At 30.4% G+C, this 26686-nt stretch overlaps 1 long non-coding RNA gene across 1 annotated transcript; it reads right to left on the bottom strand.

Moving 5' to 3' along the window:
* Positions 1 to 24106: 24106 nt before the first annotated feature.
* LOC115890994 lies at positions 24107 to 26450 on the bottom strand. Its single transcript, XR_004051734.1, has 2 exons — positions 26079 to 26450; positions 24107 to 24465 (listed from the first exon to the last, which is right to left on the bottom strand). It is a non-coding gene; the product is annotated as an uncharacterized LOC115890994 (long non-coding RNA).
* Positions 26451 to 26686: the final 236 nt, after the last annotated feature.

Raw genomic sequence — 26686 nt, 5'->3', positions numbered from 1 at the left:
ACATTTTAACTTAATTTTTTTTTTAAATTTTTATTTATTAATGTAATACAAAGAGAGAGAGAGAGAGAGAGAGAGAGAGAGAGAGAGAATATAAAAAAATACTTTATATTTATTATACACATATTTTCTTTGTTTGATTTGTTTTCTTTTATTTTTAATTTTATTAATAGTACATAGTTTTATTTAACATATCATTATAAAAATATTATACATATTATTAAAAACATATTATTCAGTACTTGAAATTATCCTCTTAAGCCCTTACACTACAAGAAAGTAGAAACCCCTTATACAGTACGTCTGTTCGCTCTGTAGCTACGGGGTATCCGTGAGAGGGGAAACGATATTCTCTCGATGTTTTTCGTAAAAAATGAGACGACGCGTCCCATCAATAAAAATTCGACAAATTTGCAAATAGCCAATAAAATGAGGGGGCGGAGCGATTTGCGGTGACGTACTCGTCAAATCGACGTCTAAAATATTTTGGTGTTTATTTAAATGTTTTTTGTCCGCATTCCTTTCATAGACACAGATCCAGCAGACGTACTGTAGGTTAAACCGAGCACGCAACGAAGATCGCTGCGCACAATAAGTAACGAAGTTCCACGTCAAGCCCAAGTCTTCCAACCTGTACACAAAACAACGATTATAAAGTAACGATACTAAGTACCAAAGTAACGAGTAACTAAAGTAACGAGTCCTATTACCAAAAGTAACTAGTAGTTACGAGTCCATAAAAGTAACTAAAGTTTACATCACTATCGAGCAGTAATAATCCCCACCATGTTATATGGAAGCGAAACCTGGGTGTCGCACCGCCGGCACACGAGCGCATTAAACAAGTTGCAACAGAGACACCTTAGTCAACTGTTAAGAATGAAATGGTACCACCATGTCTCAAACGTATTAGTCCTTGAAAAAGCAAGCTGCGAAAGCGCTGAAGTCATGATTACTAAATATCGTTTAAGATGGGCTGGCCACGTATGCAGGATGCAAGAAAAACCAAACCGCCTACCGAAATCTCTTCTTTACGGTGAACTTGTAGAGGATAAGAGGAAACCGGGTGGACAACTCAAAAGATACAAGGATGTTTTTCAAAAACTTAAAGGGGATAAGTTTGCAGCATCAGTGGGAGGAAGCAACGCACAATTGAAAGCAATGGAGGAGAATTGTAAATTCAGTTAACAGTGACAACCAAAAAGTAAAGAGGCAACAAAGTAATGAGGTTTTTGAATGTCCGGAATGCGGAAGAGAGATAACATCACGTATCGGGTGCATCACTTTTCAGTCACAGAAAAGCTCATGACAGGAAACGCCTTGCGTCACCATCTTCTGATGCGTGTCAAATACTCGTCAGAGAGTAACGGCAGTAGTAGTAGTATATGTAATATAACAACCCATGTTCGTCAACAAAGTTGAGAAGGTAATATTTTGGCCAACTCTATATAAAAAACAATTTAAATTAAATAAAGGAACCTACGTTGTGCTAAAAATGTTTCTCTTGTGATTACCTCGGATGCGCCGCGAGAGAAGCAATATTTAGGGAAATTTGAGGAGAATAGGTTATGTAAACGAAACGCTAAATTTGTAAATAGCCCTACTTATTTTATTAAATGAAATGAAAGGAGTGCCGTACTCTGCCAGGAATTCACAAGTAAAAGAGCACGGCAGAGAAAACCCTGATCACTATTCCAGAGAATCCAACTATGCTGTTCTGAACTTTAAATAAAGAGAAACCCAAGCAGCATTTGGACGCCGGGACAACGTTGTGTCACGCGACCAAACGTCGAGGCGCAACGTCGGCACAACCTCGTACCAACCCTAGTCTGCACTAGTTTGGAGAATAATTTTTGGGTCGAAACGACGTTGGATACCGACGTTGGCTAGAAGCCTAATTTAGTACAAACTGCAACGTTGTTTAAAATCCTAATTCACAGAAATACAAAACTAATATGGCGTCTAAGTCGCGTTTTATCCTAAATTGGGATAATTATAGTAAAAATATTATTTTTATGATTTAGTTAGAGACATATGTCAGATGGCAGTGAAGGAAAACAAAACAAAAGTATTTAAGTGTGGAGGATGTTTGAAGATCATAATTATTGAAACACTTTTACCGACTCTGTAACCCATTACCCAAAGGAAAAAAGTTAAACGCAAACAACTTTATTGATAAATGTATTGTTTCTACTTTGAAAAATACTAATGGGCCTTAAAATTAAAAAAGTTTTAAAAATTTTCTTGAATTTTTTTTTAGTAAAATGAGAATAATTTATTCGCAGTCGAAAAAATTGTTTCCGCGTGATTTTTAGGGTCAAATATTTCAAGTTAATGTATTCAAAAAGCAGGAATTGCTATTTTAGAAACGAAACATTTTCTTATTTAACAACATGGCGGCTTTCACTTTGTTGTTTTGGGAGATTAAGATGGAGTAGTTCGAGTAGTCGCATACTGGACTAATAAAGTTGCAGTTCGGCCTTAACAGGTAGTATACTAGTCGCAAGATTGCCTAATTTAGTCATCCTAGAGTCTAGCTTGTGCCGCCCTCTATAATCTAAATAAACGAGGGAGTGGATAAACATCGGTAATATATGTCGATGTATATTTAAATTTAGTTTTATATGTACCTTTCTTATGTCCCATTTTAATTAAGTTTTTTTATAAAAACAAAAAACAGCACTGAACTGTCTGACTGAACAGAACAATGAAGTGAAAATTTAAGATTTAAGATTATGGTTCAATACAGTTGCAAAAAGGTAGTGACTCGACGTCCTACCAACGTAAGAATAAAGAAATCTAAACAACGTTGGAATTAGTAAAACAGACGACGTTTACATAACGTTGGAATAGGTCCTGAAACTGACGTCGGAAAACTCTATATTGTCCAACGTTGTAACTACGTTGTCCGAATCACCTAAAGATCACTTAAGCAAAAAGGGTTACAAGACAACGTTTATTCGACGTCGCAGAAGCTTCTACTTTGCTGTAGTACTAGTCCAACGTCGGCACAACGTTATAAAAACGTTTAAATTTATTTTAATACCCAAGATAGGGAGCTAACTATTTTTTGTAACTAATCCAACGTTGTGTTTAGTAAATATGTGGTCGCAAGTCGTGAAAATGCTACTTGGGAATAATAATAATACAAATACTGTCTTCATACCAAGGTTTGAGGTTTAATACATTCATAACTGAAGAGGTTTTGTTAGTTATAGCACAGTTTAAAGAATATAATATATATTTTATATTCTTTAAACTGTGGTTATAGCTGATCCCCACCTGTATTGAGGTTCCTGGATTCGAGAGGCTACTTAGCTAGATCGAGTTGATATGGTTGAAACACACAGCTGACACAACGAAAATGGCAGAAAATAGAGTCGGTTGACAGCTCATCGGCCCCAGTCGGCGCGTTATTCAAATAAATGTTATTCATTGGTCCGAGCGCTTGGAATCCTGGAGTGGGAAACTGGCAGGATGCGCAGTGGTCTTTGCTACATCTTTTAACTTCATAAATCTATGATCTCAATGCCTTTCACAATAACAGAAATACGGGGATGTCAAATTATAAAATTTTAAAACACCCAAAATGCGACACCCTGTATATTACATAATAAAAATATTTTTTTTCCATGGTATCCAGACGCCATCCACCCGGTATATATCGTAATGCAATTATTTTCGACAAGACCCAAGGAAAGCAAAGAATAAAAGCAAATCGTAGCCCGAATTCGGCAACGATCGACTTACTTTGAAAGTGAAAGACGCCTATCTGAAAATTGGAATCTTTGTGTGCTCGCCGCTCCTTCCAGCATGTTCCAATTTCCCCATCCAGCCCTGTCCATGGCAACAATGCCTCCGTAATTGGTTTCAACTTTGACCCGAGTTGAAGACGTTCATGACTTCCTACCGTTTTTATCCAGTCTTTTGTCGGCGACAGCATTTATTAACCCTGGGTTGGTATGATGATTAGGAATAATCAGTTTAGGTATGTCACATTTTTTATTCCAACTTATCGCTTACGCATACAGGGTGTCCCAGGCTGAGCGTGCATTAGAAGTTTCTGGGGACTACAATATCTAGATCGCAGCTTTTTTGCGCATTATTGTTTCACAACGAGATCTATCGATTAAAAATATTTTCAATATGGCGGCACTTCCGGAAATACCGGAAGTTCACAGCAACTTTCTTATTTTAAATGGGTACCCCTAATTTTAATTACATACTTAAATTCTCTGTAAAATTTTATGACTTTTGATATTAAACACTCTACCGGGTGCGGTCTCGAAAGTGGCTCACCCCTATAACTTTTTATTTTTCAAAAAAAAAAACGGGATTTGTGGTATGTTATTATATGACATAAAATAGGATTGATTGACGTATTCAGTTGTTTTTGATCACTTTCTGTTATTACTACAACTTTTTATTTTTAAATGACACCCTCGGTATTTGATTTTAATAAATAATAAAAATTTTAAAGCTTCATTTCTCCAAGGGTATATCAAAGCTTTTATACTAAATATATACTGAAGATTATTTATTGATCAGATATTGTGTTTCAATAATAAAAATTATACTACATTATACAGAGGGTCCAAAAATTTATATTAAATAATTACTAGCTATAAACGGCAATAACTTGTTTAATTTAAACGTAACAGCCTGTATAATTTATGAGAATCAGATACACAATTTAAATGCTTGTCAAATTGTAGTATACCATTTTTACCTATCTCTCCAAATTTTCGTAGAAAATGCCGTTTCTTCTAATTTAGATCTCATTTATCACTATATACCCATGGAATATTGATATTTTAGATTATTTTAATATATAATAATAGCTCCCGTATATAGCGTTTAACGCCTTGGGAGTAGCAAGGTGCAGCTTGCTATACTAGAGCCATTCGGTATACAAGAAAGGTAATGTGGCTAGCACTACGCTTCAACCGCCTATTATTACCTCAGGATTGTGAATCCCAAGTACTCATTTAAGGCTGAGTCGACCTAGGTACCCAAACTATTTTTATTTTAATAAAAATAGTCGGCTGACGAAATGCCGGGTGTGGGAATCGAACCCACACCTTGAGATTAGTAGACGAGAGCCTGTGCCTCTACGCCACCTGGCACCACAAGTAGATTATTTTAAAGATGTAAAAATTTTAAGGGTATCAAAGTTTTTAATACTAAATATTTACTGAAGATTATTTATTTTCCATTATTTCCACTTTCATGGCATATCAATAATAAGTAATATATTCGTATTAAATATATTATGTGCATCTAGACGAGACTCACAGCTTCACTTCTCAATAATTAATATCCCATCAAATACTAATTAAACGCGTTTTTTACTTACACCATATTTATTCCTGGCAAAAAGACCGGCGCTCCGAATCCATTCCTTATAGATTAAGGATGATAAATGAACACTCCGCGCGCTAACTTGACTTCGCATTATCAATTTTTTCCCTTCGATTTACTTACGGACGTTGTGCAAAAGGCAGTGAAAAGGCGCCCGATTTTGCAAAATCATCCCCGACGACGGGCCTGGAAGTGTCGATTTAGCCCGTTTTTGACTGCATTACGCGTGATTTATGATACAGTAGCCGGCTTTTTTAGGATGATGGACTATGAACTTTCATATTTTTGCAGCCAGAACGTTGCTATAATTTTTCTTCATTTTTAAATTTTTTTTGGAACTATATTTTCTGGCCCAACGTAGAGGCTGTCCTAATATTCCGCGAACATACTGCTACTACGTATTTTTTTAGTTAAAATAAGTTAATTGGACACATTTTACATCTAAAAAGTGGCCACCCCTATAACTTTTTAATTTTTTTTAGAGAAAAAACCGTTATTTGGTATGTTAGTATATGTTTGTAGTCATTTTCTGTTTTACCGGAAATTACTACAACTTTTGATTTTTAAATGGCTCCGTCGGTATTTTGTAGTGTTGCACAAGAGTCTTGAAAAACTCTTGCAAGAAATTCAAGACAAGACTTTCAAAATTTCTTGTCTTGAATTTCAAGACAAGACAAAACTTTAATATGCAAGAAATTTCAAAAGTCTTGCAAGATTTCTTGAAAGTTAGAAATGATACATTTTTTTAAGTGATAATTAGGTCTTTGCGCAAGTTATGCCGGGTTTATACAACATTTATATAGCCGTAGTCACAATCATAGTCATAATCATAAAAGTTAATCTACCTACTTCTTATAAACCTGTTGATATCTACCATGAACTTAGCCTTTAATTATGTTACCCAACTTCACTGATATAAAAATTATGATTATGAAAATGTTCTATAAACGCACAATAAAATTGCGTTGTGATTATGACGATGATTAAGACTGTGATTATGATTACGACTTATGCAAATATTGTATAAACCCGGCATTAATATTGACCAGTGTTCATTTTTTTTCTATCATAGCCAGTGTTTTAGAGCTGAGAATGAAATAAAATAAAGTAGAGGGAACAAACCGTATATTGGTAATTAATTATATACAAAATTATATTGGTATAATGGTATTATAAAAAAAACTAACGGTAGTTGAAACTAAAGGTTGATTCGTGGAGCATGCAATATGTGTGCTATTTGGTACTACTTTTCATGCACGAAATTGTTCCGCGAACAAAAAGTAATATCAAATAGCGCAAATAGTATACTCTAGCTCTAGTATAACCATCCAAAGTTTTCCAACCAATCTTCCGTAATAAAAAAATAAAATAAATACCATAAAAAATAAAAGTATCAAACGGGTAACAGAAATAATGGAACATAATAAACTAACAAGAATTAACAACTAATAACAAAATAAATTAACGCACAAGGTTAGGTACGAAATAATAACCCAAAACCCATAAGAAGGAAACTTTAAATGAAGCCGGGGAAAAACAAAAATGATTTTAGAAATTTTAGAATATAAATTTTTGAAATCTCTGGATTTAATTTTTTTTTAATTTTCAAATGGTCATTTTATGGAACATGAAATTGTAAGATTTTGCTATATTTTGACATCTCTCGTATTTTTTTTGTTCCTAGAAGTTACAATACAAAATTACTATTTCAACATAGGATAGAATACGCTATATACAGGGTGCTACAAATTCGAGGTACGAGCATTGGTATCTCGGTAACCGTATTAGATACGAACATGGTTAAATTGGGGCAAAGTTGCCGTATTGGGATGTTCACCAAGATGCCATCAAAAAAGTTTTAAAAATTTCAAGGATTGCTGAGATTTTTGAAAAAAAATATTTTTTTGAAAATCAATTTTATTTTTTCCTGTCGTTACTTTTTAGAAAATCAAAAAAGCAATTGTACATTTTCATAGCCACTTTATTAGTGCAATCTGATAGTATTTTTAGATTTTAGAATTAGCTGATAATTTGCGGGATACAAAAGCCAACTTAATTTTTTTAAATACGGACCTGCATATTTTATTTCAGGTTTTGAAAGAACTCGGTCTCCTGAATACAATGGTATGCCACACTTTATACTTTTTGTTTGTTTTGGGTACCTTAACAGCAACAAGACTATTTAATTATATTTAAAATAATAACGACTCTGGTTTCTTAAATTATTTAATCTGGTTATATCATCGCAACAAAATTGATCAGCGCTAATTAACATTGAATAAGGAAAATCGAGCCAATTGGAAGATTCAAATAAATAATATCCAGGTCAGAAATTTAAAGATATTATTTTTAACTTTTTTATTGTGAATTTAAAATCTCAGTGTGCGATCTAATAATATGCATAATATTAATCGTAGTTATTATAAATAAATCAACTTCTACAAACTAATTTCTAATGTTCTACATGTTCGAAAGAGTTACCACCCTCCCTATTGCACAAATTTATTTTTCGTTCAATTTTATTTATAGCTCTTTGAAATTTCTTTTTATACTTCCGAATGCATTTTGTACTCTTTATTGTAAATATTGAGATTAATTAATTTCACTTCTACAAAATAATGACGTCAAGTAATGCCCCGCCTGCCCCTTGGTGACAGGTCCAGGAAACTCGCTGGACATTATACTGCTCTACCATTTCCAGTCTATCTTTCGGGAAAATAATTTGATTGTTTATATTATATTATATTTGTATTAATTATATGATATTATTTTATTGCATTTAATTTTCCGTATTCAATGTTTTACCCCACGTAATTGTTAAGTTTAAATGCTAATCAATATTGTAACGATGAATAGATTAGATTTAAAAAAAACAGAGTCGGACTTGAAATTAGTTTAAATAAATTGTGTTCAAATGTCAAAACAAAAAAAAATGTTACGTGTGGAATATCATTATACTCAGGAGACCGAGTTCTTTCAAAATCTGAAATAAAAAATGCAGGTCCGTATTTAAAAAAATTAAGTTGGCCTCTGTATCTCACAAATTATCAGCTAATTTGAAAATCTAAAAATACTATTAGATAGTCCTCATGAAGTGGCTTTGAGAATGTGCAATTAGTTTTTTGATTTTCTAAAAAGTAACGACAGGAAAAAATAAAATTGATTTTTGAAAAAATCACTTTTTTCCAAAAAACTCAGCAATCCTTGATATTTTTAAAACTTTTTCGATGGCATCTTGGTGAACATCCCAAAACGGCAACTTTGCCCCAATTTAACCATCTTCGTATCTATTACGGTTTCCGAGATACCAATGCTCGTACCTCGAATTTTTAGCACCCTGTATATTATATCTAACTCGATGTTGAACTTTTTATATCCCCTTACCTCCCATTTTTATATCCCCCCTTCCTCAAATTCTACTCCTTTCCAAATTTAAAATAGGGGATCTCTATCTTGCATTTTCATTGGCCAAGAAAATTCTTTCTTCCTCTTTGTATTGGCGGTGGCGCGATATGCAAAGGGGTATGTATTTTACATAAGGAATCCCGTTTTTTTATTGGGCCAGTTGATTTACATACGGTGCCCGTCAATGGGGTTGAAAGAAGGGTAAACTTTGGCTCGTGCAGTAAAGGGTGTTTTTTAGAGTTTGAAGGGGTTGGATAGCGCTTTTTTGTGCAGTTAAAGGGGTGCGAAGGTACGGTAAGGGTTAGTAGATGTTGTGTAGCGTTGGTGCAGTGTTATATAGCTAGTTTAGTTAACGTTTTTTTTTATCGAATGGAGAAATGAAATGGTAATATATTCTACTTTAAAACTTCCTTAAAAGTAAACATAAAAAAAATTCAAACAATAATTATTTGCTTATTATACCTATTATTTCAATATTAGTTTTACAATTGGAAAAACTTTTTTATTATTGACATTTTGAGAAAAACGCATTCATCATAAAAATTTTTGCTTTTTGGTTAATCCCGTTTATACTTTTCCAAATTTCCATAGCGTTTTAGAGAAAATTATAAAACATGAAAATGTACTTGAATTTAAGTCCTAAAAATCAAAATGCGTTTCTATGGTAATATAATTTCGTTTTTATTCTTTGATAGATTATTATTGACAGAATTTTAATTAATGTCATATAGTTTGCTGTTTTAAAATGTTAAAGAAGCACAAAATTTATTTAGTTCAATGCTACGGAAAGGGTGATAATAGTTATCGGAAAATTTGATGCTTTAACAACGTCAAAAAATATGACGTTATTCAAAATTAATTGGATGAGTTGACAAAAATTAACGAAAATTATGGACCATTAAAAAATTTTAAATCAAGATATATTTGAATAAACAGGGTGGCGCACCTCATTCGCCTCGGTTGATTATACGAAAACGGAAAGATGTAGAAACAAAATATTTTATGGGTACATGTGGGAAGGCAATGTGTATAATTTAAAATTATTTTGAAATGTACAGGGTGTGTTAGAACTAAGATCCATACCAAAGTTATGGTTTTTCTTATGGAACACTCGGTATTTTCTTTAATTTTTGGATTTTTGGGCATAAAATAAGGCATTTATTATAAGGGCACAGATAAGGGTTTAATATGTTTAAATGCTTTGGTTTTTGAGATATCTAAAGATATTTAAATATGCATGCTATAATAAAAAAGTTAGTCAACACCTCGTACATTACTTTTCAGAATTAATTCTTGTGCTGACTTTCAAGCCAGAGAAATAAACTTTACTAAAAAACTTGATTGCTTCCTTAAATATATACAGGGGCATCAAAAATTCCTGGTCTATTTTAAATATTTTTTTTACATAAAAACTTCGTTATTTCAAATACAACACTCTGTATTTTTTTAAATAAGTCTTAGCAGATTTAAATGCTCTTTTAAACTGGATTAGGGTTTCCTATACCTATGTCGCTCAGATTTTGAATAAAAAGCGATTTTTCAATAAAATTGTAATCAAGATGGCTGGTGTCGCCATGGCAATTTTCTAGTGACACTTAGTAGCTATTTTTAAAATCGACATTAGTTTATGGACTTTATTTAAATTTATAACAGTTTATTTTCATTTAATTTATCTACAATAAGGTTAATAAGTAAGTATTTATTATTTTATGAAGAAAAATGAAGCAGTATCTGCTGGCCGAAGGAATGGATGTGTTGCTAGTGATTTTATTTTGTGAGGACAATTGTTTTGGAGGGGGGAGGTAGCCTGAAGGGTTTATGCTCAAAGATATTCAAATAGGAATTTTCTTGACAAGCGTACCTTTGAAAATCAACTTTTCCTATTTCGCAGAGCTGATAGTGTGTTATAGAAAGACCTATTAGGCAGAAACCTGTCGTTGGAAGTAAAGAAAATGAATTTGCCTTAATTGGTTCTTTTATAGAAAATCCAATATTTCAACAAGTCATCGTAATATAAATCAAAAAGAACTACTTCTTTAATTTTCTTGATAAAGTAATGAATACTTCCCTATTAAACTATTATAGAAAAATTAAATAAAAGTAAACTGTTATAAATTTAAATAAAGTCCATAAACTAATGTCGATTTTGAAAATAGCTAGAAGTGTCACTAGAAAATTGCCATGGCGACACCAGCCATCTTGATTACAATTTTATTGAAAAATCGCTTTTTATTCAAAATCTGAGCCATATAGGTATAGAAAACCCTAATACAGTTTGAAAGAGCATCTAAATCTGCTTCGATTTATTTAAAAAAATACAGGGTGCTGTATTTGAAATAACGAAGTTTTTATGTAAAATAAATATTTAAAATAGACCAGCAATTTTTGATACCCCTGTATACATTTGAGGAAGTAATAATTTTTTTTAGTAAAGTTTATTTCCTTGGCTTCAAAGTTAGCACTAGAATTAACTCTGAAAAGTAATGTACAGGGTGTTTACAAACTTTTTTATTACAGCATGCATGTTTAAATATCTTTAAATATCTCAAAAACCAAAGCATTTAAACATATTAAACCCTTATAATAAATGCCTTATTTTATGCCCAAGAATCCAAAAATGAAATCCAAAAATGAAATAATAGAAAAATCTAGAGTGTGTACGTCTCCAGATTGTTTTTACAAGAGAATTTTTTTTGTTATTAACTTTTTTTAGAAAAATGCATTCAACATTTATTTATAAGGTTTTTGGTTGTTCAAAAATGGCTAATCCCGTTTATAATTTTCTAAATTTCCATACAGTTAAAAAATATATGAAAATATAGTTGAATTTTATAGTTGAACTACTATATACTGTGTGCTAAGTCGGGTACAGACGTACCTTCTTTTTCTCGAAGGTATTAGCGGCACTTTTGACCACCCTGTAACTTAGTTATGGATAAAGCAAGAATATTAATTTTCATTACACATGAAGACATACTCTAGCTGGCTAGGTTAACAAAATATCTAGTAATTATACCTCATAGTTTATGAATTATCCCTTGTCAGATTTCTTTAATTTAGACATAATAATCACTAACAGATCATCAAAATTCTAAGATACTTCTAAATGTGTCACTAACTTCAATTTTTTTTAGTAAAGTTTATTTCCTTGGCTTCAAAGTTAGCACTAGAATTAACTCTGAAAAGTAATGTACAGGATGTTTACAAACTTTTTTATTACAGCATGCATGTTTAAATATCTTTAAATATCTCAAAAACCAAAGCATTTAAACATATTAAACCCTTATAATAAATGCCTTATTTTATGCCCAAGAATCCAAAAATGAAATAAAATACCGGGTGTTAAATAAGAAAAAATATAACTTTGGAATAGATCTTAGTTCTGACACTCCCTGTACATTTGAAAATAATTTTAAATTATGCATATTGCCTGTCTACATATACCCATAAAAAAATTATGTTTGTACATCTTTCCGTTTTCGTATAATCAACCGAGGCGAATGAGATGCGCCACCCTGTACTTTGATATAAATTTTAAATAAAAGCAAATCGTATAATGGTATCTAATTTCATTTAAAAAAAACTGTTTTAGAATACTAATTGGAAACATTTTTGTGTCAGATACTAAACTTTTTCATTAAACGTATTTTAGATATTTTAGAAATAATAATAAATTTATCAACGAAATAAATAATAGCTTAATCATAAATAAATAAAGAGTTGGAATATATACAGGGTGGGTCTTAAATAAGTGCAAATATTTTTAAGAGTAGTATATTTCGACCCCAGAAACACGATTATGAATTTTTTTGCGAAAAAAAAATTGGAAATTTGGAATTTTTTGGAAATGTTTTTAGATTTTAGTTAACAACCACATGTTTTTTTTTTGATAATATGGCAACATAGATAATAATTTAAATTAACAAGAAAGAAAACCCAGAAAACAACCAGTGGTTCTTAAAATAATTTTTTGGAAATTTTCAAAGTAAAATAACTCGGTTATTTTGGACTAAGATTCACCCTTTAGTATTTTTAGTAACAGCTAGTTAATTAGTAGTCTATAATATTTTTCCTATATTATAAATTATTTATTATCAAATAAAAAAAATAGAGCTATGTGATCTATTGTTGTGTTTAAAATGAATGTATGCATAATTTTACTTTTGTTTCGAGTATGTTACACTTCTAATGGTCTAATAAAATATAAAATATAGTAAAAAGGCTATATTTATTATTTTATATTTTACAAGGAATACTTTTGCGCTTGAATAACGTTACCGTTTTATTTAACGTTAATAAGTAACAGAACGCTAAAATTATGTTATGCCAAAACACTCCATTAGTTTCTTCCTGACCACCAGGTGGCTGTAAATATGAGATTTATTTGTTGTATTCAGTATCCCATCTATCTATGGTACATGACAGCATAGATAAAACAAACAAGTTGGTAGATTGTAGTAGTTAGTAGATTGGAAAGTGCTCATAAGGACAATGTAAATACTATTTGCCGCTTTATTCTTACAACGGTTGCTCTCCAAAGCTTTTGATAGTTTTGGGAACGGTTCGGCTGTTTCCGGAATTATGTTGCCAAATATTATTTATTCAAATTTATTATTATTTTCTTTTAATTTTTTAAATAAAATACAGTGTGTTGCATATAAGAAACTTTATTATGGTGTTCCAGAAATAAGTGCAAATATTTTAACTGGTAGCATAGTTGAACCCCAGAAACACGCCTATGAGGTTTTTTCGCGAAATTTTTTTTTTGAAAATTCGGAATTTTTTGAAAATTTTTTTGGAATTTTTTTTAGTTTTTACTTAAAAAACATAATTTCTTGATAATATGGCAACATAGATAGTAGATTAAATTTACAATAAAGAAAATCCAGAAAAGATCCAGTGGTTCTCAAATTTTTTGCAAAAAATAATATTTTTTGGAAATTTTCAAAGTAAAATAACTCCGTTATTTTGGACTTATTTGAAAAACGGCAAAGAGAAAATATGTTTCTTTTATCGAGATCTACCACCCCTTAAAATATTTGCACTTATTTCTGGAAAACCCTGTGTAAATACCTCCATGTACAGCTGGTTCCAAAAAAAAATGAATACGACTCTTCACACATTTTTTTCGAATATTTGAGCAGTGTATATTTATGTGTCAAGTATTTTGACATGTTAAGGTTATTGTGACATTGAATAAATCAAAGGAATAAATCAACTTTGTTTTTGACAAAGTGGCAAATAAATTTTTCAGAATGTCAGCATGACATGAGTACAGAAATGGGGGAGTGGTATCATAGAATATACTGCCCGAAATAATAAAAATATGTTTTAAATTGTATTCAATTTTATTGGAACCAGCTGTACGAAACGTTGAAAACAGAAACAGTTCACAGTTCACAGAGCTTTTTAAGTTTTTAATGCCCCTTTTTCACCATTATTACCGGTTTGAGTAAATTAAATTTAAATTAAACTCACAAGATAGCAATAATTACTTTGAAAACGGACGCTTTAAATACTTTTCGGTATTTTTTTTGGTTTAAATTTTAAATCTTTTGATAATTTTTGAAGATTCTGACTTCGAAAAAATTATTATGTTTTTGTTTTATTTCTGTTTGTTTGTTGTTTTCTGTTGTTCTTAGCAACCGCTATAGCAGCAATCTACAACGTATGCGCTCTAAAACAATTATAAGTTTTGGTGGCAAGCCGAGCACTCCAATCTAAACTTGTTTCCTTTATCTATGCATGGCATTAGTCTATGGCCGCTATTACACTATCAAATTTCTTTGTCAAAGATCTTTTATAAAGGATATTAGATGAAAAATTTGGCAGTGTGAATATACAATATTTTATAAAATCATACATATTACACTGTCAAATTCTTTGACAAAATATGGTTTGTTCTAATTTAGATATATCAGTGTGAGTTCCCCACGCAGACGAAATCAAATATGAAATAAACCATACATTTCCATTCCATCTCTCTAATCTGTTCTGACACGGAATCGATACGTCACTTGCGGCCCCCAATAACATTTTTATTCAAATAATTATCACTCCCCCGCATTTCTGACAGGCGAAACGTCAGATAAATCATACGTTTCTCTGTGGTTTTGCAGGGACTGGGCGAGGGCGGCCGCACGCACACACGTCTCGCATGATCGCGATGAGATCGAACCTTGGGGAAATAGCTGGGGCTCAGGACTTCCATCAAAAACGGCCCCCCTTTCTGATGCCGAATGGGATTTGAATGTTTTCTGGACTGGCTGCATTATTTGTTACTTTCTGTCGAAGAGTGGGAGACGATTGTTGTTATGATGAAGAATTACAAGTGTAGGTATTTTTTCTTGTTTTTTCTTAAACAATTTAAATCACAAAAGTTTTTAAAGTAAATTTATGCTATACAGGGTGTCAAAAAATTAGTGTATCTAACTTCGGTGGGTGATTCTTATGGAGTGTAAAGATGAGGAGATATAGTCTGTCCAACGACAAGATCCTTGACAGTGATAGATGTGTCTGTCATTTTAATTTCAAAATAGTTTATTTTATTTTACAAAGAAATAAGTTGGTACAATTGGAATGCATATACATAGCAGAAAATTAATATATTTAAAATTTGAGTGACAAGTGATTGCTTCAAAATATTGCGAAAAAGACTGTATAAAACTGAAAAAAATTAATCGAGTTATTATATTTAAAAAAAAGGGTACGTGTTAATAATACAAAACAAACAAGAATAAAACACCACATACCAAAAAATATAAAAAATAATTATTTCTTACTTTCAAGCTTGAAGAAACTTCCCGCATTTATTATTATATTCTATGATTATATCTATCAATATAACTTATGTACAAATACAAATTTGTAATATTCCACAGGAATAAATAAAACGACATAAATAAAAGAAACTATTCTATTAATTAATAATAACACTTACCGAATTTTATACCTTAAAGGTTGATTAATTAACTTTAATCTTATTTTTTTTAAACCAGTACCTTTTGACAATATTTTTCTGCGCAATATTTTCAATATTTTTGTATTTTCGGCGCGTATTTTAAATTTTAGGTTTTTACAGCAGCGCCATCTTAAGTCTTCCCTTTTTTATTACCATTTTTTGATGCACGAAGATATTTCTCCTTACCTCTACACTCCATAGCGATTCTACAAATAAAAAATAAAGCAACAAGTAAAAATAATATACAGGATGGTCCGAAATGTATTCCAGAAACTTCGATAGCATATTCTGCAGATAAAAATAAGTAAAAAAGTTTCTATAAATGTATGTCTTAAAATGCTTAGTTTCGGAGATACAAGGTCTAGAAATTTCATTTTTATTTCGATTTTTTGATGAAATTTATCATTTCATTCAAATAACTCAACATGTTAGAAAAATAAAGGTGATTTTTATAAGAGAGGTATATGACTAAAATGTAAGGTTTTTGACATATTTAACATTTTCTAGAAATTAAGAACAATTTTTAAATTACAATAAAAGCTATATAAATTGCAATTTACCCGGTATAGCCTAATATGTAGTTAAATGAATTATTGTACTTTAGATCAAATTAAAACTTGATCCAAAAAGTTATACAGGGTGAGACAAACTTAATATTAAACATTGGTCACCTTTAAAAGTATGTTACTCTTTTATTTTAAATGGAACACCCGGTATATTATTCCGATATTCAATAGAGAATTCATGTCTCTTCAAAATACTATTAAGGTTGCCTACCCCTCAAACAAAGATTTTCCAGATATTTCCATTTACATGTTGATCTGAGTAGATCTTTATTATTTGATAAAATCTAGATGGCTGTGATATGTCTGACGTTATTTCAACATAGCTGTCTAATTAGTCCAACTTTAACAGCTAGTTATCATTTTAAGTCAGTTAAAACAAAAAAAAAATCAAAAATTTGCCGAAAATTCAAACTTATCCTACATCAGAGAGAATTGATATGATCTATTAATTAATAGAATACTTAAATGGTCCTGATTTTATCTAATCTGGTTTTTTTACGGGGATATGTTACAGACAGTGTTTACAAAAGTCGACCAACTATTGTCGACAACATGAGAGAAATTATTGTAGTAGCTTTTCGAGGTAGAACTCCACATATAGGTACCTATACCTTTTAAAATAAAAAGACCCTTTTGAAAAGAGAATCATTTTATGCAGTTAACAGGAAAGGAAGCATTTTGAGTATTTGATTTCATCTAGCTAATTTTTGTCACATATTTATAGGTTTATATCTAGTTTTAATTCTGTAATAACTAAAATATGTTTTAAACGTGTATCTTTTTATGACCGTTGGGTATTTTACTCTACAATCTTTAATTTTTGTTAAATTAACAAAAGGTTAATTTTGTGTGTTAAATTAACACACAGCCACCTAGATTTTTTCAAATAATAAAGATCTACTGACGCAAAATCATAAAAATTAAAATATCTAGGAAAATCTTTGTCTGTTGGATAGGCAACCTTAATAATATTTTGAAGGTATATAAATTCCCCATTGACCACCGGAAAAATATACTGGGTGTTTCATTTAAAATAAAGGAGTAACTTGCTTTTAATAGTTATTAATGTTCCATATGAATTTTGTCTCACCCTATATAACTTTTCGGGTCAAATTTCAATTTGGTTTAACATACAATGGTTACCGTAATTAAATATCAGGCTATTCAAGGTCAACTAAAATTTAGGTAGCTGTTATCGAAATTTAAAATTTACTCTTCATTTTCACAAAATGTGAAATATGTCAAAATCCTTAGATTTTAGATATATGCTTCTTTAATAAAACTCACCTTTATTCTTTTTCTTAAATTCCGAAAATCAATTAGTATATAGGGTGTTCCATTAGAAAAAAAAACACAACTTTGATGTGTAACTCTTTTTGGGGATACCCTGTGTAATTCTATATATTTTTATAAAATGCTTTCAATTAACCTACATATGCTGGCAAAATTTAATTTCGATATAAACTACCGTTCTCCTTGGAGCTTCCGCGGCGTATGGGTGGCGCCATCCTGTATCTATACTAATATATAAAATTCTTAAGTGACTGACATACTGATTAATCACGATCCTGCACAAACCACTCAACGTAAGAAGCTCAATTTTGATTCACAGGTTGATTCTAGGGTGTAGAGGTTCGATAAGAAGGGATTCTTCGAAATTCCAGTTCCAAGAGTGTGAAACCACCCCTCAAATATTAAAATATTTTTTATTTAAAAAACGGTCAAGTTTTTTTACATATTTTAAATTTTTTTAAAAATGTATACCCTGTATACATTTTTAGTTTCGAAAAATCTGGTCATTGATTAATCACGATCCTGCTTAAAGCGCTTGACGTAAAAAGCTGATTTTTGGAAAACAGATTGACTTGAGGGTGTAGAGGTTCGATAAGAAGGGATTTTTCGAAACTCGATTTCTAAGGGGGTGAAACTATCTCTCAAATATTAAAATATTTTTTATTTAAAAACCGGTGAGTTTTTCGGAAAAACTCTTAAAGACGTATATTTTATTTTGTTGTTTTCAAAGGTTGTTTTACATATTTTAAGATTTTTATAAATTTATACAGGGTGTTTCATAAAATATGACCATTGAGTAATCACGATTCTGCTTGAACTGCTTGACGTTTAAAGCTGATTTTTGGCAAACGGATTGACTGTGGGGTGTAGAGGTTCGATAAGGAGGGGTTTCTCGAATCTCAAATTTCAAGAGGGTGAAAACGTCCCTCAAATATTACAATATTTGTTATTTAAAAAACGGTTAGTCTTTCGGGAAAACGCTTGAACAAGCATAATTTATTTGTTTTTTTTACATATTTTTAAATTTTTCAAAAAATGATACAGGGTGTTCCAAAAAGTTGGGTAATTTCTTAACCATGGTTCTGCTTAAACTGCTTGACGTAAAAAGCTTGGAAAAACGGATTTTTCAAAAGTCAAATTCCAACGAGATGAAACTACCTCTCAAATATTACCAAGTTATATAATAATATCACCATATTGATTTTTCTCATGCTGACATAAATGTGAGAAAATTTTATCCAGTTTGTATGTTAATGGAAATTCTTGCTTTGCTTTATCATCACCATTACAAATGATTAATTCTACGCGAACGAAGTCGCTGGTACACGCTAGTATAAGATAAAAAAATACTGAGAATATTCGATATCAATTACTTCGGTGTTTTATTCATTCATGAGACTATTTAACCGCTGTTTAATGGTTCTTAAAACTCGTGTTTTTTCTACTTTTTTTTACACAAGAGTCAAGTTAAAGCCGTCGTTCTTTGTGAGAATGGTAAATACTTAATAAATACTTTTATTTAGATTTTGATTGAAAGAAGTGGTGGTACGTGAGGACCATTAAATAGGAGATTTTTCATATTTTTCTCGGCGAGATGATTGTGCAAAGTTTTTATTGTTCAGAGGAGAACAATGCCATTCAAATCGAAATAAGATTTGGAATTTGCTACGGCCGTTTTTGCTTCTGTGTTCCTTTCCATTGTTCTTGCTTCTGTTTAAGCTGGCACTATTACAAACTGTGAGGCTCGATTTTATATGTAGATAGACGAAGTCCACGTCGAAAGTCTTAAGACTAAAGGTTCTTATTTTTAAATTGCCCGTATAATCTAGACACGAATTATAAGTACTTAACGGTTACGCGAGGGTATCTTATACCCTTACTGAGTTAATGAATTCCGCAAGAATTTTTCAAAAACGCCCCCGTCTGTGCATAACAGAAGACCGTCCACACTTCGAACACCTCCTGTAGCAAATCTCATGTCTTTTAATTTTTAAGTCTTAGAAAGAATTCAACTATATTTGCATGTTTTTCTAATTTTCTCGATATGAACATTTGGAAAAGTATAAACGGGAATGACCATTTTAGAACAAACAAAAATTTTTGTGAAGAGAGCATTTTTCTCAAAATGTCAATAATAAAAAAGTTTTTCCTATTGTATCAATCTGGTTACATACTGTAGGTAAAAATGTTATTTAAAATATTTATAGCTCCGCCCATGAATTGCTCGCTAATACAGGGTTGTTCACCACACACGACACAGAGTATTGTAGCTAAACGATTAGATTTTTGCAAATTGTAAGTTTTGGGTTCGTTGAAGGACTATTAGAGCTACAATTTAAAAATATTTTAACAAGATACAGAGTGTCCCGAATAAATAAAAAATATTAAAGTTGTACTTTTTAAATGAAACACCCTGTATATTATTACATTTTTGGTTTCTACGATTAAAATAAAGGTAAATTTGATTAAGGTTTATCACATTTAAACCAGACCGTTTTTGAAATATTTTCAATTTTCTGAAATTGCAGTAAAAATTTTAAGGCTTCATTTCTCCAAGGGTATACAAGTTTTTAACACTAAATATTTACTGAAGTTTATTTATTGATCAGTTATTGAATTGTGTTGCAATAATAAAAATAATAATACCGAATGTCTAAAAATTTATTTTAAATAATTTCTAGCTTGAAACGGCAATAAGTTGTTTAATGTAAATAGAACACCCTGTATATTTTAGGACAATCAGATGCACAATTTAATTGTCTATAAAATTGTATTAAACCATTTTTTACGTACCCGTTCAAGTTTTCGTAGAAAATGCATTTTCTTATAATTTAGACCTCATTTATCAATATACCCATGGAATATTGACATTTTAGATTGTTTTTAAAGCACCTCTGCAAAATGTAATACATATTACTAACCCATTTGTATACAAAAAGAAAACTATTTAAATCTTTATAAAAGGGTATACCATTTATTAAATATACCACCATTTTTCCAGCTCAAATATTAATTAATTACATACTTAATTGTGTTAGTTAATAAATTATTCTAAATAAATGTGGATTTGAATCAGAAAATATATAATAATAAGTTATGAAAATTAACGTCTCTGTAGTTATAAATAAGCAGTCGTCAAAAAATTAAATAAAATTTTTAATTTATTACTTTTTACTACATTGTCTAATACACATACAAAAACTAGTTTTTTAGTATCTGGATCAATTATTATTAATCAAAGCAAATAGTCAATTAATGTAGTTTGAATTCTGGAATCATATTAATTGGTTAATAAATATTTAAACAGTTTTTTTTTTATTTTTTAATGAAATAAACGAACTGTATCGACAATATTAGTATCTGGTACTCTTTAAAAATTTGTTCCATCTTTAAAAATAATCTAAAATGTCAATATTCCATGGGTATATTGATAAATGAGGTCTAAATTATAAGAAAATGCATTTTCTACGAAAACTTGAAGAGATAGGTAAAAAATGGTATAATACAATTTGATAGACAATTAAATTGTGCATCTGATTCTCGTAAAATATACAGGGTGTTTCGTTTAAATTAAACGAGTTATTGCCGTTTAAAACTAATAATTATTTAAAATAAATTTTTAGACACTCTGTATAAGGTAGTATAACTTTTATTTTTGCAACACAGAATTTAGTAAATAGAAATACCTCAGTACAATATTTGGTTTTAAAAACTTAAATACGCATAGAGAAATGAAGCATTAAACTTTATTACTGTATTTTGACAAAAACCTAAATATTTCGAAAACAGTAAGATTAAAATGCGGTAAACCTTAATCAAATTCATCTTTCGTACTACTCCTAGCAACTAAAAATGTAATAATATTACAGGGTGTTCCATTTAAAAAATACAACTTTGATATTTTTTTATTTATTTGCGTCACTCTGTATCTTGTAAAAATATTTTTAAATTGTAGCCCTAATAGTCCTTCAACGAAACAAAAAACTTACTATTTGCAAAAATCTAACCGTTTAGTTATCTGTAAACCCTGTAGAGAATTTTGTTATCCCTTACGGATGCCCCGTACCTACAGCACGGATCGACGTACTGTTTATGAAATGTACAAGAAATATATAAATATGTTACTTTAATATAAGTTATAGCCCGTTGGTAAAATAGATTTTCTCCTATCGCTAAAATAAAAGGATAAAATTCCTCTGTTCCGAAATTCAGGAAACGGAAAACGGACGAAAAGAACAGCGAGAACAAAAAACAAAACTATTACCTCAACTAAAATATTTCTGCCCTATTTTAGCTTTAAAATATAACAAAGGAAATCCATAGCTCTTCCGGACCGAGGGATTATTAGAAAATGCGATGGTCCGCTTCCATTTGAAATATAAGCCCTGGTTACCAAGTCAATGAGCTTCTTTCCATTTCCTTTTCCACGATGCCTCGTGGAAACGATGGCCCCGGATCATCATATTTATTTTTACCGGAGCTATACATAATATAGAAGGTAAGATGTGAGATCAGAATTATTTTTTTATGGAAGTAGGATTGTATATTATGCTCTTCGAGGTTGTATCTGGTTATTATTTTTTGTCTTATTTTTTTATTTAGAAAAGATTTTTGTGCTTTTTTTTGTTAAGACATATTTAAAATCCTCTATAAAAAACAGTGTGTGAACTATGTGTACATATTCGAAGTGAAACATCTTACTAACAGCTATTAAATTAAAGAATCCAAGGACAAATAACACCTGAGAGCAAATTTTTACGATGTCACCAAAAAGTGCCGTGGCACATATTTTTCTTAACTTAGCTGTTTGAAGAGATATTTATATTTTTTTGATAAATGTTTTGACTACGCCTATGGTGTATACGGTGGTATCATACTAATTAATTACGAAAAAGAAACGTATTAAAATGTTAACAAAAGGTACAAAACTACTATCGATGCACATAGGGGTATTTGGACCTAAAATCCGGACAAAATTCAAAATACATTTTTTTTTGTATTTTTTGCTAAAAATGTGATATTATACCATAAAATGGCAAGGTTTATTAATTAATTGAATGAATATACAGTATGTCACAATTTTTTGGACAAATAAGTAATATTTTATCATTTTTTTTAACTAATTTAACAATATAGGTATGGTATATCTATATTATTTTATTTTATTTTTAACATATAACTATACAAAAATACCGAAAAATATGTCCATTAACTATAGCATATTATGTAATTTCTGTTTGGTTTGGTTTTAACACCCTGTATCTTGAAAACCAAGACTTTGCGGACATATTTACATAAGATTTTAGCCTTAAAATATACTAAAGAATCACCTCATTTGGTTTGTGCATGTAGTTTTTAGGAACACCCTGTATAAGACCATAATAGTTAAAATGTATCAGCACTATGGCATGAATTTTGAATCATTCCGGGTTTTTTTAATTTTGCCCGCTTTCTACGAATAGCAAAAATTAGCAAATTTTCTTGTGTTCTATAATAAACAATGTTTGGTCTAACTCTTTACGCAAAAGATAGTTTTTAGAAACTTCCGAAACCTAACTTAAAACCTTAACAAACAACTCCAAAAATCGTAATATTTATAACACAAAGTAATACCACAGATTAGGTATCCTATAAGTATACAGATAAAAATCTTGTCCCTAATTCGTGGTACGAAAATTGTTTTTTATGACGATGTGCAAACGAGTCAAATTTCCTGTGCGCAAAAATAAACTCGCGTAAAATAACAATAAACAGCGTAATAGAGAGATATCGCTAAACCGAATAGCGTGCATGGACGTTAATAAGGCCAGATGTTATTTCCTTTACGTGAGGTGGTATCATAGACTTAGAATAAAATATAGACTGAGCATCTCATTCATAAATAGCTGGAAGATGCGGACAGACAACGTCTTGTTATTGTTGTGTTATTGTTTTTGGCTCTAACGAGTGCGACACGAGCGATAGATAGGCTGTCTCCGTCGTAACGGTCGTTTCCTGACGGCTCTGCCGCCCAACGCAACACTGTCTTTTGTTTCTTCAGTGCACCTGCACTCTCCGTATCATAGGCGGGTATTTTTTTAATTTTAATGAAGCTATAATTCAATTAAAAATATATCGTATTTAAACTTTTTATATTATTAAGATTTAGGATAAAGAAAATAGTTTAATATAAAGCAAAGTTTAGGACTTAGAAAAAAATACGTCTAGAGTCTAAAAACGATAAAAATAATAAAGTACGTGTTATAGAAGAAATTTTAATAATCGAAATTATTTAATTTTTGAAATTGATGATAAATTATTAATTTAATAAAATATTAATTTTAGTCAAACATTTACAACTCTAATATTAATCAAAACAGGATCTATTCTATAGATATAATAGAACAGAAAGAGAAAAAACTTTATAATTGTTTAATTTTTTTTTCCGGTAAAAGTGATGTCTTATTATGTAAATTAGAAAAAACAGGAATCTGTTCCATTAAAGCAAGCTTTTAGGAAGTGAATAAAATGAAAACTACATTTATTTAACTCGTTACTGTCTTTATTATAGAGTAAGTATAATAATGGTAATGGTGACTATACTTTATTCAATGGAAATATGCACCAAATTCAAACAAATATAAAAGGCATGAGTATAAACAGTATTACTACAGTAATATTGAACATTGGTTCAAAAATATTACATTAATATAATACAATATTACTGTAGGTATTACTGTCAACGTGCAAGCTTGTTTGAAGCTTGATGTATTTGTATGCGCTTGGTACATCTTGGCGTTGGAAAATGTATAGAAAATTATTAAGAAAAACTAGTACGTAATGGGGGATATCTTGATATACAGAGTGGTCGGAATTGTATTCAGGAAACTTTGGCAGCATAATCTGCAAATAAAATCAGTAAAAAAAATAGTATAAATTTATGTCCTAAAATGCTTCGTTTCAGAGATACAGAGTGTAGAAATTTCATTTTTATTTCGCTTTTTTCCAAATAATTTATGAAGAATGTATTGATTAATTCGTTTCCAAATATCTTGAGAACTATACTTGTGGCGAGTGTCAACAAGAGACCTTATTAAGTAAAAAACGTTGGAAATGTAAATTTTTCTCAGTAGTTTTATATAGATACAGACAAAAAGTATTACTCTTCAAATAACTTAAAAAATATGTAGGTGGCGCCCCCTATTAGTAAAAGTCAAATTGACATCTAAATCTAATTTTTCATGTCAAAAAACTCCCAAACGCCAATTTTCGTCCAAATATTGACGTCACTTCAGAAATTATTTGGAAAAAAATCGAAATAAAAATGAAACTTCTACACCCTGTATCTCCGAAACGAAGCATTTTAAAAACTTACAAGTTCATTTTTTTAGAAAGCCAATGCAACATTTCTGAGTTTCAAATAAAGATAAAAAACAGTAAAACATATAATAATAATATGTAAATTATTTTCTTGGATACATACATATATGGCAAATAATAACAGATTGTTTTATTAAAGATTTACGTTTTGGTTAATTCTAAAACTATCTTCAGATTATATGTGATATTACTTAAGTGATATTACATTATAAAAGAAAAAATGAAAATTATACCTTATAATCGAAAAAAAACGGCGTCAGCGATGGCTATGAAATGAAGATCGCTGTCATTTTATATGTAAAATTATATGGAGTATGTATCGATGGTTTTTTCCAAGCCAACTGGACGCCGTTTTTTTCGATCATACGGTATTACAAATTAATAATAGATTAACAGTCGAGAAAAAAAAAGAAAAAACTCTAGGTAAGTACTGGATAAATTTTAAAATGGCATATTTATTTTATCTTTGTTTAATATAAAAAAAACGAAATATCTACCTGGTTTACATAACCCTGTATAATTTGTGAAATAATAATGGACAAAAATGCAAGCGGTAAGAAAAATATTTACAAAAAATATGTACTTGTTTACATTTCTGGACCATTGTTCGTCATTTTTGTTATCATAATGGTGACCCTATCATAAAAACGTAGTTATTTCTATACCTGATGTGAAACTATAGGGAAAAAGTAATGTTTGTAAAATATTTTAGTCTTGAAAAAAAATAAGGAATGTTTGGTATTTTAAAATGTTTGGTAGCTTGTAATTTTTTCGACTTTCTCGATTGTTTATAGTTTATAATAAGCCTTAAAAATTGTTGTTTCATAATGGAATATCATTCTGGAATTCCTGTATGTTATTTTAGATTCTAAGGATGGTTTTAGAATAAAAAGAAACACATTTTTCATAAAAAAAAGCATTAAATTAACCAATGCCCAAGAAAATAATGTGTCTACTTCTTATGTACTTAATAATGTATCTACTCGTTATATTAATAACGAGGTTAGTAAGAACCTTTACGTAAATGATAAATATAAAAAATACAGATTTTCCAGGGTTTATAATTTACTAAATTATTATCTAAATAAGCGCCTTTCTACAACGCCACTGACGCCAAAATAGTAAATTTGACTTACCTGTGGAATGTTGTTCCAGGACTTAAATAGTCCAATTTCTTACAAATTTGGCACTGACGAACCATGTTTTATAGTTTTTAAATAAAAAGTAATCAAAATAAACACTAAACCGACACTACACACTAAGAAAATCGAATCCAAAAAATACAAAATCAAAACATCCAATAAAAACAATAAAATAGCCATGGAGAAACTGTGACAACAAGGTTTTACGACACGTGCTTTACTCTACTATGGCTCTACTACGAGAGAATAAAGAATGAACAGACGACCCGGCGATTGATGGGTGTTGCCAAATTGTAAAGAATTTGTCATTTTTAAATAGTCTCCGACTTATAATTTAGTAGTATAGGGACTATTTAATACATCTTTCTACTAGTAAACACTACTTTATTAAAATACAGTTTTAATATCTCAATATATGTGTATAACAACAAAAAAAATATTAATAATATTTTAGACGTGACAACATAGGCTGGAGGCGAAAGACTCAGACGGCCGAGGTCAGCTGCACCCCGGAGTAAACATGTTTAAAAAAATTAATATTGGACCGCGCTTAAATGTAAATAGTGTAGTCTATATTTTATTCTAAGTCTATGGGTGGTATC

Source organism: Sitophilus oryzae, unplaced genomic scaffold (genome assembly GCF_002938485.1).
Source record: "Sitophilus oryzae breed Bouriz unplaced genomic scaffold, Soryzae_2.0 scaffold_942_pilon_pilon, whole genome shotgun sequence".
Lineage (NCBI taxonomy): Eukaryota > Metazoa > Arthropoda > Insecta > Coleoptera > Curculionidae > Sitophilus > Sitophilus oryzae.
This window is presented reverse-complemented; position numbering and strand designations above follow the sequence as displayed.